Consider the following 13,734-nt stretch of genomic DNA (forward strand, 5'->3'; position numbering starts at 1 on the left):
TTCTCTTTTCATAGCTCCACTGGGCAGTGTCCCAATGGGGACTGAGTGTGGGGGCTCCAAGTCATCTTGGGGGCTCCAAGTCATCTTGGGACCTCCAGAGGAGAAGAATTCACCCAATTCATACAGGCATTTGCAGGCAGAGATAAATCCATGGTTGAGCTCCAGGCTTTAAAAATCTAATCCAAGATTCCTATGGAACAAAGTTCCAGCAAAGCCAATTTAAAAAGAGCCTATATGACAAATAATTATTCTTGCCGCATTTGATGCAAATAATCAGGCCAAGTATAATAGGACTAAAACTTATTTTGCAAACAAATTGGTCCTACTATGACTTGCCTTTGATTAAAAATGAAAGACTGGAGAAAAAAATATAATAATACACTTGCTATTAGGTTCTGGTCTTGTCTGTTATTTTTGAGTTTTTAAAATATTGTTTTTACAACATGGACTGAATCTTAAATCTTTTCTGGGCTACATGTCTCCCAACTAATGTTTGCAAATTTTTCTTCTATTTTTCTTTCTTTCTTTTTTTTTTTCTTTTCTTGAGACGGAGTTTCGCTCTTGTTACCCAGGCTGGAGTGCAATGGTGTGATCTCGGCTCACCGCAACCTCCGCCTCCTGGGTTCAAGCAATTCTCCTGCCTCAGCCTCCTGAGTAGCTGGGATTACAGGCATGCGCTACCATGCCCAGCTAATTTTTTTTTGTATTTTTAGTTGAGACGGGGTTTCACCATGTTGACCAGGATGGTCTCGATCTCTTGACCTCGTGATCCACCCTCCTCGGCCTCCCAAAGTGCTGGGATTATAGGCATGAGCCACCGCGCCCGGCCCCTATTTTTCTAACTCAAACTTGTGAAAAGAAAATAAAAACTTGGGACCCTAATTTACTATACCAAAAGGACAAAGTTAAGCTGAAAGCTGAGTCATTCAAAAAACTACCTTTCCTTTTGTTCCTAAGCAGAGAGCTACAGATAAAAGGTTAAGTATCTCCACAGGTAGCTACTCTATGTTCACCTTGTCTTATGTAAAGTACTGTCTTACTGAGTGCGAGACACATACATATTTTACTATTCTCCTTCTTCTTTTCTCTTGCAACATGTGATTCAGTAATGTGACTATATCCTCCCTCTTGCCCTTCCAGTCTGCTTTTTCCTTTAAATATTGAAACCCTTAAAATCATCTTTGGAGAAAGGCACAGACCTCTCTTCTGGGCATATCCTTAACCTTGGCAAAATAAACTTTTAAATTGGTTGAGACCTTTCTCAGATACTTTTTGGTTTACAAACTCAGTAGAATTGCTACTACCTTTTCCCCAAGGCCATGCAAGCTGCTGAAGCTTATTCCTCGTGATACATGTGAGAAGAACATAGCAGATTGTCACTGCCTTCATCCTCTGTTACTAAGATACTTTGAGTCTAACATCTGGATGGATTATGCCCACCATTAACATTTGTTTTCCTCCTGTTTCTTCCATTTTTTGGAAGTGCCTCTTATTAAAATTCCGTCTGCTTTATATTTCAGGCCAGAGGAGAATGGTTTTCTGTCGTATTCACTTAAATTAATGGCATCTGATCTCTTCTTGTAAGAGTTATTAAACTGAGATTAGGCATGTTATTAACACTGGGTATTATTTAATTTTTTGAAATAATTATTTGTTATATTCAACAGGAGGTTAAAGTTTATGTCTTCCAGGTTTCAACAGTGCCTAGTCTCTATAGGTCTTTAGAACACTCAGGAAGAGATTTCCATGCCCTTCAAGGTTAGGCAGGAAGTAGCTTCAGAAGATGAGATCTTTGGCCCTTTCTCCTTAAGAATAAGGAGGGTGAAATCTCTCAGTGGGGAATGAGACAGAGTAGGAATGGGGCTGGGCTTCAGCTCACTCCCACTAGAGCATTATTTCATACATCCTCACTGATCACAAAACATATACCACTCCTTCACTGATGCTGTAATGTTTGAGCCATGCCTTTCACTTAAAGAATTCCAGGAACTGGCCTTTGGCAGTTTGGTTTAAAGAACAAAATGTGTCTCACTCAGCTTTCCATCCCTAGCACGTGGTCCGGTGCCTACCACATAGAGAGCACTGTGTAAATATTCGTCGAACTGAACTAAATTGGGAGCATCACATTGAGAATCTGGAGTCTACCTAAGACATTGAGAAATGCATTTCCAGTTCATGGTTTCCATCTAGTTTCCTTTGGGACTTAAATGGTATGAGATATCCCTTTTACCATGCAATCCACCCAGACATTGATGAGCCTGTCTTAATAAATAATGGTTCACCTGTCTTTTGCATCACTCTGAGACATTAGATGAACTCTTGCCAGGTGCAGCATATTCATTGTATCATTTAAAGAGTTATGTCTATTAGACATTGGCATTGACCAACTTGAAAATCTTGGGTTACATTTTTTTTTTTTTTGAGATGGAATCTTATTCTGACACTGAGGCTGGAGTGCAGTGGTGCAATCTTGGCTCACTGCAACCTCTGCCTCCCAGATTCAAGCAATTCTCCTGCCTCAGCCTCCCAAGTAGCTGGGATTACAGGTGCATGCCAACATGCTTGGCTAATTTTTGTATTTTTAGTAGAGACGGGATTTTACCGTGTTGGCCAGGCTGGTCTCGAACTCCTGACCTCAAGTGATCTGACCACCTTGGCCTCCCAAAGTGTTGGGATTACAGGCATGAGGCACTGTGTCTGGCCTCTTTAGAGTCTTGATAAATAGTTCTACTAAAGCAGGAAAAATAACTTCTCTTAGTCATGTTGTTTTAATAGCACCTAGTCTGTCCTGCCGTAATAGAATACCTGAGACTGTGTCATTCATATTCAACAGAAATGTATTGGCTCATGGTTCTGGAGGTTGAGAAGTGCAAGACTGAGGGATCAGCATCTGGTGAGGGCTTTCTTGCTGTGTCAACCTGTGACAGAAGAAGAGACATTGAGAGAGACAGAGAATGCAAAAAAGTGACTGAACTCATCCCGTTATGTGAGGCCCACTCCCGCATTAATCCATTCACGAGGCCAGATTCCTCTTGGCCTTGTCACCTCTTATTAGGCCCCAACCCTCAACACCGTTGCATCGGGAGACTACATTTGTAACACATGCTTTTCGGGGCTACATCCAAACCATAGCGCAATGCAAATCCTGAAGCTATTGACAAAGCAAGCAGGGGAAAGTCAGCAATGTCTTTATTAGAATTTATTCTGAATTGCCTTGTGTGATATTGTGATTTATAATAAGAAATACATACTTGAACTTCATCCTCATTTCTGACACAGAGCTCCTACAACCCTGGGAGTTTCCTAAGTGGTAAGAGTAAAGAAAAGCATCTTGTTTTTCCTACCAAGCCCCTTTCAACCACACTAAAGTTTATGTTAATTAGGTGACTTTTGGAAAGCCCCTATACGTGGGAAACTGGTTGCTAGGGAAGCCAACCAAGTAATTAGAGGGTTACAACTTTCAGCCCCACACCACACCCCTATCTCTGGGGGAGGGGAGATGAGAGCTGGAGATTAGGTTAATTTCAATGGCCAATGGCTTAATCAGTCATGTCTACATAATAAAGCCTCCATAAAAACCCAGAAGGATCAGATTCTGAGCGCCTCCAGATTGGTGAGGATGTGGAGGTGCTGAGACTGCAGTATGCCTGGAGAGGGCATGAAGCCCCACACCCCTTCCCACATATCTTGCCCCATACTTCTCTTTCATTTGGCTGTTTCTGAGTTGTATCCTTTTATAACAATCTGGTAATCTAGTAAATGAAGTGTGATATAGTTTGGATATGTGTCCCTCCCAAAATCTCATGTTGAATTGTCATCTCTGGTATTGGAGATGAGGCGTGGTGGGAGGTAATTGGATCATGGGGGCTGATTTCTCATAAATGGTTTAGCGCCAACCCCTTATTGTTGTCCTCATCATAGTGACTGACTTTTCAGAAGACCTGGCTATTGAAAACTGAGTGGCACTGTTACTGGAGAGAGGTCCCCACCTACACCCCAAGAGAGGGATCTTGAATCTTCTGCAAAAAATAATTTAGGGCTGAGGCCAGGTGCAGTGGCTCATGCCTGTAATCCCAGCACTTTGGGTGACTGAGGGAAGATTGCTTGAGCCTAGGAGTTTGAGACCAGCCTGGCCAACATGGCAAAACCCCATCTCTACTAAAATTAAAAAAAATTAGCCAGGTGTGGTGGCACATGCCTATAATCCCAGCTACTTGGGAGGCTGAGGTGGGAGGATTGCTTAAGCCCCAGGAAGTGGAGGTTGCAGTGAGCAATGAGACGAGATGGTGCTCACTCTATCTCCAAAAATAAAAAGAAAGAAAAGGAAAAAAAGGAAGAATTTGGAGTACAGAGCAGCCCCAAGGGCTGATGGTTGCCTTTTTTTTTTTTTTTTTTTTTTTTTTGAGATGGACTTTCACTCTTGTTGCCCAGGCTGGAGTGCAATGGCGAGATCTTGGCTCACCGCAACCTCCACCTCCCAGGTTCAAGCGATTCTCCTGCCTCAGCCTCCCAAGTAGCTGGGATTAACAGGCATGGGCCACCATGCCCGGCTAATTTTGTATGTTTAGTAGAGATGGGGTATCTCCGTGTTGCTCAGGCTGGTCTGGAACTCCTGGCCTCAAGTGATCCATCCACCTCCACCTCCCAAAATGTTGGAATTACAGGCATAAGCCACCATGCCTGGCCCTGGTTGACCTTTTTAATGGTTATTTCTTGATTATATGCTAACAAGGGGGTGGATTATTCATGAGATTTCTGGGAAAGGTGTGGGCAACTCCCAGAACTGAGGGTTTCTCCCCTTTTCAGACCATACAGGGTAAGTTCCTGACATTGTCATGGCATTTGTGAACTGTCATGGTGCTGGTGGGAGTGTAGCAGTGAGGACAACCAGAAGTCACTGTCATCACCATCTTAGTGTTGGTGGGTTTTGGCAGGCTTCTTTACTGCAACCTGTTTTATCAGCAAGGTCTTTATGACCTGTATCTCATGCTGACCTCCTGTCTCATCCTGTGACTTAGAATGTCTTAACCTCCTGGAAATGCAGCCCAGTAGGTCTCAACCTTATTTTACCCAGCCCCTATTCAAGACAGAGTCACTCTGGTTCAAATGGCTCTGACATATTTTCCCCCTCCCGTTTATAAAAGAACCCTTAATCCTAAGCGTTGTAGAGGGATAAAGATTTATTTTCTGTAACTTCTTAAGGCTGAAGAGAGTCAATGATATTCCTGACTAACTGTTAGGGTCTTTTGCATTCAGGGTAGAGAGGAGCTCCATCAGAAAGTGTAGCCATGGTGAGGGCCATGCATAACTCTGAGAAAAGGTGATACCTGGAAAATTAATAAGTGTTCCATTTAAGAAAACATTAAGCTTATGCTGCATCCCTACACAAAGAGTACAACCACAATATATTCCACAACAGCAAGCAAAATAAGTAAAATTATCCCAAGTAAACTAAATAAGGCTTTCTATGAACTGGGCAACTGATGAAACCAAGCTGATATGGGAACACTAGCTGATTCCAATATGTGACAAGAATTAGAATATTGATCCAGATTTTTACATTACCCATCCCTCTTGTTTATTCTGAGCTGCAGCCAGAGATCACTGGTTGATTCACAGAAAAAAACAGCGTTCATCTGAATTGCAGAAAAAAACTCAAAAATAACTAATGAGACTAGAATCTAAGAACAATTATACCATAGTTTTTAAAACAATTTCTCTCTAGTCTCCCATTTTTATTAAAACAAATCATGGTAAGACCAATTTGCTTTATTATACTTGGCCTGATTATTTCTATAAAGTGCAGCAAGAATAATTATTTTTCACATAGGTTTTTAAAAAATTGCCTTTTTTTTTTTTTTTTTTGAGACAAGGTCTCTCTCCATTGCCCAGGCTGAAGTGCAATGGTGTGATCTTGGCTCACTGCAACCTCCACCTTCCAAGTTCAAGTGATTCTCCTGCCTCAGCTCCTAAGAAGCTGAGATTACAGGCACCTGCCACCATGCCTAGCTAATTTTTGCATTTTAAGTAGAGGCAGGGTTTCACCATGTTGGCCAGGCTGGTCAACTCCTGACCTCAGGTGACCCACCTGCCTTGGCCTCCCAAAGTGTGGAATTACAGGTGTGAGTCATAGCACCTGACCTAAAACTGGCTTTGATGGACTCTGTTCCATAAGAAATCCCAGATAAGACTTTTTAAAAAGCCCAGCCCAGCCATGCGTTTATATCCTCAAATACTTATGAGTTGGGTGAATTCCTTGGGACCTCTTGAGGTCCCAAGATAACTTGGGGCCCCTAGGCCTGTAAGAAAGTGACATTCTTTACTTATCACAGGTCAAGAACCCTCTACAGAGACTATGTAGACAAGGTATGAGCCCAGTTTTCCCAAGGGGCTTTTATTGGCTTTATAAGTCAAGTTTGATTCCTTAAAGGAAAGAACACCATTCTAGTCAAAGCATTGGTAAAATAATCAGTATCTCCAATTGTGTCCTGTTAAAAAAGAAAATGAATTCTTATTGTACTTATGCAAATAACTATATTGCCATAAATTAGGAATACTTAACAAATAGTTTCTAAATTCTGGATAAATCAGGTAGAGAGAAACAAATAGGCTCCAAATTTTGTTCACAGGTATATACTTTACTCAATTGTTAAAAGCTGTAAATAGCTCCCAAAAAAAGTTTCCTTAACTCTGAAAAACAAAGGAGCAGCAACATTTTAGGCAAAAAGTCAAAAAAGATTACTTCAGTCTTCTATTAGTTCAGTGCATGCAGTTAACTTCTGTTCTACTTGATATTCATGAACATTTCAGCTGTCCATGAACACTGAATGTTTTTTTCTCTATTCTAATGTCACAATCTCCAAAGTTATCAAAAACTTGCATTGGAGAACACCTGTTAGAGTCCGATAGCTGATTATAAACTACCTTTTAAAGGGAATCAAAACAAGACCATAATTGTTTGTGGATAACAACCCCCTGAATTCGCCATTGTCCCTAATCACCCAGCGGAGCTTCCCCAGACAAGCCCCTCACCCCACCCTGCCATCTTAACTCTTATTATGATAATACTCTTATCCCACCTGCCATTGTAACTGAACTTATGGTAATGTATACTCCTTGCCCCTACCCCCACCACTGTAACTGATCTTACTCTGTAACTTTCCACTGCCCACCCCAAACCTATAAAACCAACTCCTATCCCACTGTCCTTTGCTAATGCCCTTTTCGGACTTAGTCCACCTGCACCCACGTGAATAAACAGCCATGTTGCTCACACAAAGCCTGTTTGTGGGGGGTCTCTTCATTCAAAGCATGCGTTTTCAGCACATTGTTTTGTTTAAAGCTTTTTTTTTCTGGTTTTAGAGTTATTTAATTATGATGGACTCCCAAAAGCAAAATTCTGGTAAAATGTATGAATATTATAAAGGGTGGGGGTATTTCTGATACTGATTTTATGCCACCTCATATTGTTATTTAGTAATCTCAAGACGTGTTTCAAATTCTCAAGGTAAAGTTGACAGAAATTGGGAAATTTTAAGACCATAGGCCCCTGGGTGTATAGCATAGAGGTAGAATTTTTAACTGGGGCACACAGCCATTCAGAAAAATAAAATACTACATTTCCCAGCAGTTAAGTGTGGCCACGTGACTAAGTTCTGGCCACTGGGATATGAACAGAAGCTTTCTTCTGGCAGCAGCTGGAAACCGTTTCCTTTGGCATGCCTTTTGTTCCCTTTCCCCTCCTCTTTTACTTCACTGGCTGGAATGTGAATGTAACCATTTGGGATCATGGTAGGGAGATATACGAGAATGAGGTCCCTGAGGATTTTGAGGACCAGAGCCACCATTCCAACTTTATACTCCTTTTCTCTTTTCACATGCGAGAGAAAGAAATGTCTGCCTTAAGCTTTGGTTTGGGTTGTCTACCACTTACAGCCAAGCCTAATTCTAACTAAATACAGTATGGTTTTAGAAAACGAGAAAGGCATTGTTATACTCCTCTTTCTAAGCCCAGAGTAGTTGAGAATCGCTGCCACAGGGAGGAAAAAAAAAAAAAAGCAGTTCAGGCCGAGAGCGGTGGCTCATGCCTGTAAATCCAGCACTTTGGGAAGCCAAGGCGGGCAGATCACCTGAGGTCAGGAGTTTGAGACCAGCCTGGCCAACATGGTGAAACCCCGTCTCTACTAAAAACACAAAAATTAGCTGGGTGTGGCAGCAGGTGCCTGTAATCCCAGCTAATTGGGAAGCTGAGGCAGGAGAATCACTTGAACCTGGGAGGCAGAAGTTGCAGTGAGCCGAGATTGCCCCATTGCACTCAAAGCCTGGGCAACAAGAGCAAAACTCTGTCTTGAAAAAAAGAATAACAACAAAAAACATTCAAATGTACTTTGAGATCAGATCATGAGGAGGTTTGACTTTTTAAGTGTTTTGATTCTAACAGAAAAGAAAACATGAGTGTCAGCAGCAGGAAATTTCAAGTAAAAATATCAGATTCATGACATCCAACTTCTAATTGAGTTGCCTTAAGTGTAAAGGGAAAAGGGCGTTGTGGGGTAGAGGGAAGAAAACTGGTTTGTCTTGTTTCCAAGGATTACTGCCCCAACTTCCAGAGCTATTAAAAGGTCCTCTTGAGAGAACTATAACCAAAAATAAAGTGGCACTGGCAACTCTCTGGGAACACATTTAACTCTGCTCGTAGAAGCATAACCTGTTTTAATTTGCTAAAGGCCAAGTCAGGCGCTATTTTTCTTTGGATTAGGAAAAAGCAGCTGATGAGAAAATATTTAAAAACAAATATACCAATGTAAAAAAGCAAAGAAAAAAAAAAGAAAGCCCCAAAACCCTAAATCCAAAGAAGTTGTATTAGAATGTATTTGGTTAAAGTCAGATGCAGTGGCTCGCACCTGTAATGCCAGCCCTTTGGGAGGCCAACATGGAGGATTGCTTGAGCTCAGGAGTTCAAGACCAGCCTGGGCAACATAGGGAAACTCTCTATTTATTTTATTTTATTTTTGAGACGGAGTTTCACTCTTGTCACCCAGGCTGGAGTGCAATGGCCCGATCTCGGCTCGTGGCAACCTCCGCCTCCCGGGTTCAAGTGATTCTACTTCCTCAGCCTCCCTAGTAGCTGGGATTACAGGCATACGCCATGACACCTGACTAATTTTGTATTTTTAGTAGAGGCAGGATTTCTCCATGTTGGTCAGGCTGGTCTCAAACTCCCGACCTCCGGTGATCTGCCTGCCTTGGCTTCCCAAAGTGCTGGGATTATAGGCGTGAGCCACCACACCTGGCCTATTGATTTTTTTTTTTTTAATGTACTTAAAGTAAATCAAATCTGGTGAAGATACAGATGCTTTGGGGCTCAGATCTATGATATGTTAGGATTGGGAATTTGGTTTTTTGTTCCTCAAAAGTGGTCACTGGCTAGGTGCAATGACTCAGACATGCAATCTCAGCACTTTGGGAGGCTGAGGTGGGACTGTAGCAGGAGCAGCTGCGAGAAACAGAGCTCTCAAACACTGAATGGAGAAGGAAAGGGTTTATTATAATTACTGCCAGGAGCTGAGCAATAATTTGTCTAAACTCAGCTCATCTAACAAAGGAAGGTTCTGCCTTTATATAGGCTTATACTCTAGATATTACACGTGGAAGAATCTTAGGTTTACAGCCTTAGAAATCACATATGAAAGTGTTTCGGGTTTACGGTTTTAGGAATCACATGTGAAAAGGTTTGGTCTCCGGATGCAGGAGTGGGGTGGGGGTTTGATCTTGTTTTAAGTAAAAACAGTGTCTTCCGGAGAGTTTCCCCAATACCAAGCGTGTTATTTACAGGAAGGAGATTCAGGAGGCGCCAGCTAGCCTGCTCTTTCTTCTATTGAAATGCACTGTGGAAGATAGAAGAGGGGAGGTAATCTCAGATGCCTGGGTCTCCTTCCTCAGGACGATCATTTGAGCCCAGGAGTTCTAGACCAGCTTGGGCAAAATAGTGAGATCCTATCTCTACAGATAAAAATAAAAATTAAAAAAAAAAAAAGCCAGGCATGGTGGTGTGTGCCTGTAGTTCCAGTTACTTAAGAGGGTGAGGTGGGAGGATCACTTGAGCCCAGGAAGTTGAGGCTGCAGTGAGCTATGATCACGCCACTGCACTCCTACCTGGGTGACAAAGTGAGACCCTGTCTCAAAACAAAACAGAACAAAAATGTGGTCATTTCAGGGGGTAGTGAAGTAACTGCAATATTTTGCTGTGATGTTTACAAGCAATCCTGATATTTGATCTTTTCTGCCATTAGAATTTGTCAGCTGAGCTGGGCACGGAAGTTCATGCCTGTAATCCCAGCCCTTTGGGAGGCTAAGGTGGGAGGATCACTTGAGTCAAGGAGTTATAGACCAGCCTGGGCAACATGGTGAAACCCTGTCTCTACAAAAAAAAAAAAAAATACAAAAATTAGCCAGGTATGGTTGGTGCATGCATGTAGTCTTAACTACTTGGGAGGCTGAGGTAGGAGGACCACCTGAGCTGTGATGGCACCGCTGCACTTCAGCCTGGGTGACAGTGGGACTCTGCCTCAAAAGAAAAGAAAAGAATTTGTCAGCAGAGAACTTTAGGGTCAGACTAAAAAGCTAGAGCTGCATCCAATGGACTCCTTCTGGAATTAAAGAGCATCATCAGTGACATACCTCTGTCTGGTGTCCTCTGGCCTACAGAGCTCACTCTGGACTAGATTGCCCCCATCGATGTCCTCTTCCAACCTATGTGTGATGTGTCCTGGCCAGTTTCTGTAAGATTTCTTCTTTTTCCCAAACTGACCCCAGATTGAAGCTTCAGGAGCTTGCTCTCAACCAAGCTGAAAAGAGGCAGGCCATTCAATTTGTGATGACATATGGCAAGATGTTTCCTTCTGCCAGCCTGCATACCTTCAGACTCCTCCAAACAGTCAGCTCTCTTCACCTGGGGACAGCAGACAAAGATGGTTGTTGTCTTTGGCAAAGTATAAGAAACGCAGCAAATATATGTCAAAATAAATCTTAAACTGCATCCCAAAGCCAATATGATTAAAAGGAAACATGTAGCCACGTTTGCCATTCTTGTCTCACTCTGTCGCCCAGGCTAGCACACAGTGGCGCAATCTTGGCTCACTTCAACCTCTGCCTCTCAAGGGATCCTCCCACCTCAGCTTCCAAGTAGCTGGGAGTATAGGCGTGAGTCACCACATCCAACTAATTTTTTGTATTTTTGTAGAAATGGGGTTTCACCATGTTGTCCAGGCCAGTCTCAAACTTCTGAGCTCAAACAATCCACTGGCCTCGACTTCCCAAAGTGCTAGGATTACAGATGTGAGCCACAGTGCCATGCCAGGATATCCATTCTTCTTTTTTGAGACAGGGTCTTGCTGTGTTACTCAGGCTAGAGTAGGATCACAGCTCATTGCAGCCTCGACCTCCTGGGCTCAAGTGATCCTCCCACCTCATCCTCCCAACCTCCCAAGTAGCTGGGTCACAGGCAAACACTACCACACCTAGCCACTTTTTAAATTTTTTATAGAGACAGGGTCTCTCCATGTTGTCCAGGCTGGGGCTATTCTGTTACTATAATAAATAAGTAACCTTCAGTGATTCATATCATCCCTTTACCTACGGGCATCAGGATGTTTCTGATGTTATGTCTTTTTCAAAATAGACATTTCACCTCCAGGGCACTGGGGTTGGCTGTAGTACTTGGCAATAAAATCTATACTTTCTCGGGAGAAAAAAAATCCTGAATTTAGCTTTATTCAGTGATGGCTGTTTCTGAGATGGATTTAACGCTGCGTTCCCTTGTGCTCCGCGAGGGTCACAGCTTGTTTTTACCTTGTGCTTTTTCTTTAAAAGCCACCTGGCTCTTGCCATGGCCCCCTGAAGGTTGCTTTTGTTCCTTGCTCACTTTCCCTTTAAGAGTTGTGAGTGTTTCGGCTGGTAAAGTTCCAATGCCCTCTGGACTAATTGGCACAATGTGAGGATTTTCCAACTTGGAAGAGAAAGAGCCTGTTCTCCAGGGAGGGCTCTTCAAGGTAATTGCTCCCTGTGAGGTTCTTGCCACTACCTTCGGCAACCTTCAGAGAAAAATCCCTCTTGCTGTTAGGAGGAGCTAGAACCCCCCGGGTGGGAAAAGAGGAGCTCAAGACAGACTTGCCGAGAACTTTGAAACCAGTGACCTTTGGAAATGGAGGAAGTAGGGGAAAAGCCAGTGCAGGCAAAGGCAGCCGTGCTTCCCCTCCCCAGATAAGCACAGCAGCTCCGGCTGTGATGGACATTTTTATTGTCCTTTTACTAAAGAGCTTCAGCAGGCTGGACATGGTGGCTCACGCCTGTAATCCCAGAACTTCGGGAGGCTGAGGTGGGTGGATTACTTGAGGTCAGGAGTTTGAGACCAACCTGGCCAACATGGTGAAACCTTGTCTCTACTAAAAATACAAAAATTGCTAGATTTGATTTGTTGGTATTTTGTTAGGGATGTTTGCATCTGTGTTCATGAGGGATGGTAGTCTAAAATTTTCTTGTAATGTCTTTGTCAGGATTTGCTATCAGGGTCATGCTGTCTTCATCAAAATGAATCGAGAAGTGTTCTTCCTTCTTCATTTTCTGAAAGGGCTTGTGTAAAATTAGCATTATTTCTTTCTTAAATGTTTGATAGAATTCATGGATTCTGAACCTCTTGAACTGGTCTTCTTTGTCTTTTTGCTCTGCCTTCTGGGAAATTTCCTTAACTTCCTCTTCTATTAAAGTTATCCCGGCTGGGCGTGGTGGCTCACGGCTGTAATCTCAGCACTTCGGGAGGCCGAGGCCGTTGGATTACAAGGTTAGGAGATCGAGACCATCGTGGCCAACATGGTGAAACCCTGTCTCTACTAAAATACAAAAAAAATTAGCCAGGCATGGTGACGGGTTCCTATAGTCCCAGCTCCCCGGGAGGCTGAGGCAGGAGAATTGCTTAAACCCGGGAGGCGGAGGTTGCAGTGAGCCGCGATTGTGCTACTGCACTCCAGCCTGGCGAAAGAGCGAGACTCCATCTCAAAAAAAAAAAAGAGCTTCCAGCAAAGAGGCACTGGCCAAGGAAGCCCCTTGCAGGGAGAGAATGGCACTTACTCAGAAGAAACACTTTAACAAACCACCTGGGCTGGAGGGAGGCATGCAAGCGTGCTGCATAAGAAAAGGTGGTGGTTAACTGGAGCAGGGGTTCAAGAAAAACCACAGGGAAGAGCAAGACATGGAGAAGAGAGAAGTCCCCTCTGGGTCACCACCTGACCCTGGCAGGGGATGTGTGGGGAGAAAAGCCAGGTGGTGGTGGGGGGGGTGTGGCAAGAAATGGGTGGCAGGCTGAAAAGAAGTATGGAAGAATAAAAATGAAATTGTTTTCAGTAGATCCTCTTCCCCAGCTCTGCCTTGAAACTTTCAGTAAATTTCACGTTATTCACTACTGTTGTGAGTGTAGGTGAGCAGCCTCTTTCTCGGGAAACTTTAGGGGCGCCGTGGTCTATTGATGTTGGGCAGAAAGCGAGAGAGAAAGGGGCTGGACACAGAAGTGGTTGTAGCACTTTTGTTTCCCTGTGTATTCACACACAATCCTGGAAAATGGCAGAAAGGAGCAGGCAGCGACAGCTGGAGAAGAGGAGGCTGGAGGCCAAGCTGAGAAGCAGTCCTCACGGTGAGTTACCTGGCTCCGTGTGAATTTAGCGCTGCATGGTTTCAAAGCTC

The 13,734-nt window shown here is 43.3% G+C and overlaps 2 long non-coding RNA genes across 3 annotated transcripts in view; one reads left to right on the top strand and one right to left on the bottom strand.

Annotated features, from left to right (window-relative positions):
- Window positions 1-822: 822 nt before the first annotated feature.
- LOC135270968 (uncharacterized) lies at window positions 823-12,741 on the bottom strand. The gene is made up of 3 exons (XR_010339125.1): window positions 11,851-12,741; window positions 10,681-10,951; window positions 823-2,918 (listed from the first exon to the last, which is right to left on the bottom strand). It is a non-coding gene; the product is annotated as an uncharacterized LOC135270968 (long non-coding RNA).
- The window catches only part of LOC105722770 (uncharacterized), a 39,148-nt gene continuing 37,400 nt past the window's right edge, over window positions 11,987-13,734 (top strand). The window contains exon 1 of one of the 2 annotated variants that reach the window (XR_010339126.1): window positions 11,987-12,050. This is a non-coding gene — a long non-coding RNA (uncharacterized LOC105722770). Of the gene's footprint in view, window positions 12,377-13,734 lie in introns of both variants that reach the window. The other variant, XR_001108683.3, reaches the window with a different exon arrangement.

Source organism: Aotus nancymaae, unplaced genomic scaffold, assembly GCF_030222135.1.
Source record: "Aotus nancymaae isolate 86718 unplaced genomic scaffold, 86718_ANA_hifiasm-v0.15.2.pri h1tg000072l, whole genome shotgun sequence".
Classification (NCBI taxonomy): domain Eukaryota; kingdom Metazoa; phylum Chordata; class Mammalia; order Primates; family Aotidae; genus Aotus; species Aotus nancymaae.